Source organism: Pterocles gutturalis, unplaced genomic scaffold, assembly GCF_000699245.1.
Source record: "Pterocles gutturalis isolate BGI_N339 unplaced genomic scaffold, ASM69924v1 scaffold7055, whole genome shotgun sequence".
Taxonomy (NCBI): Eukaryota; Metazoa; Chordata; class Aves; order Pterocliformes; family Pteroclidae; genus Pterocles; species Pterocles gutturalis.
Window position 1 is genome coordinate 43,914 of NW_010143297.1, and position 2,180 is coordinate 46,093.

Consider the following 2,180-nt stretch of genomic DNA (forward strand, 5'->3'; position numbering starts at 1 on the left):
TATAACAACATGTTTTTATTATAAATAAAAGTTTCTTGATATAGTTACCTCCAAATTACTGGAGAAGAATTGAGTCTTTAGCAACTGGGAAACTGCATGGTGGTGTTGGGAACCAAAACGCTTCCAATTCAGGTGAAAGCAATAATCAGCTCCGCAAAATGGTATCGGCGTCTTCTGCAGGTGGGACAAACAGATGCAGTTGTACATCACACCATGCTTCCTTTAAAAATTGCTGTGACACAGAAATGCTTGCTTCCCTCTTACCGTGAGATTAACAGATTGAATGAGCTTGTGTGCAATCGGTTGTCTTCTGTTGGCATATGGCCTCTTAAGAGAACATCGTACAACATGTACGTGGTTGTGGGAAAGCAGGTATAACTAAAGTTAGCATAGTACCCATGTCTGTATGGAAAAGGCAAAAGAAATGGAAGTGTGTAAAACTTTTCATCAGGTGTCTCCACAAAATGGAAGTTCATTGTGAGAAACGCACAAAAGAACAAAATACTTGCCAACCTGTTTTGAATCCGGTGCCATAAAAGTTGCTCTATGTTTGATTATAGCCCTGCGAGATCTCTAGTGCCATAAAAATTGCTGTATGTTTGATTATAGCCCTGCGAGATCTCTGTAGGAAACAGCGAAACTAAACCACTTATTTGTCCACAGGGCAGGCTCACCATGGGCAGGTTTCCTACATTGCCCCACCAATCCACCTCGATTCGGATCTGGAGAGACCGCCATCCAAGGGTGAGTCAGTCACACACGGTCTCCATCCATTGCGAACAAGCCGTAGGCGTGAGTGCGTGTTGTTCACTTGTTCATAGAGCCTCCGTGGCAAAGTTACCATCCATGGACACTCTCGGGAGCAAATTTAATTCCTGGAAGAGAGATGTATGACAGCTGACCATGTGTGGAGTGAGTCCAGAATAGTCCTGCTAAGATAGGTGCCTCTCTTGAATGGTGCAAATAAAGCAGTAGAAATGTGAGCCCTTGATTTCTCAGCCCCGTTTGGAAGATCTTCCCCTGGCTGTGTTGTGATGAACAGCCGGTATTTGCCCCTGTGGCCTGGGGAAACAGGCTTCGAACACCCGGTGTTTGCCCCTGTGGCCTGGGGAAACAGGCTTGGCCCCAGAGCAAGCATCCCTGCTGGTGCGGATTTCTTACACCTCCCTTTACTCCTGCTAGTTAGGTTGTCAATATTCAGGTAGGATCTCAAAATGTCTAGCTTGTCTTCCTTGGAATGGCTAATAGCAAAGTCTTTAAGTTAAAATCCAACAGGAATATGGAGGAGTGTCTTGGTCAGCTCTGGAAATGTGTATGAACATCAAACACATGGAATGTTGTGGAAGAAGGGAGTGGGAGGAAAAGATGACAGCTAAAGCGTGTTAGCAGGGAGGTGCACTGTAGCTTAGGTTTGGGTTTTTCCTTTCTCCTACCCTCCAAAGGGTGCTACAGTGGAAGCAAGGGTAGGGGGCTGACCTTTGTAGTGGTTGTCACCATTCTGCCCCAGCACTGTAGGGCTGTATGTGTTTGTGTACGCGTGTGTTTCTCTAAGTGCTCGCAAGAGAAAAATATGTGTTAATGCAAGAGTAATCTAGATAGGCACCCCGTCATTATGTAATACGAAGAAAGCTGTCTTCTAAATCTCACATCGTTATCCATCTCTAATATTCAGGGAGACAGAAAAACCTTTGTGTCAGTGAATTGCAGCTGCAACTGCAAGCGTATCCCTGCTTCTCCAAATGGCCCAAGGACTTTCTAGGCTAAATGAAGGCATATTGTTAAAGCTCTTGGCATGGAAGGCTCCCTTAATTTTGAGTGAGCTTTTCCCATCAGCATCCAGGTGGTTAGATCTGTAACTCGGTCGAGTAAACATTTGCTGGGTTTTTTTCCCTTTGTAAGTGGGAATATGTGCTTTCTTAGCTGATTCCACAACAAAAACTAAGCAGTTGACTTTTGCTGCACAGAAGCATCACCAGCACCGTTATTCCTTGGTGGTTCCTCTCGCATCTCTAAGCTGGAGCCATGTGCCGGGTGGTGGAGCTTGGGTGTGAGGATGCTGGCTTCACAGTCCTCTCTCCAAATCGGGTCTTGTCACGAGTCAAGCCGGTCACGTACAATCTCCTGGCAGTCCATAACCTCCATTCAGCCGTAGGCTAATTACCCTGAGATTCTACACATTC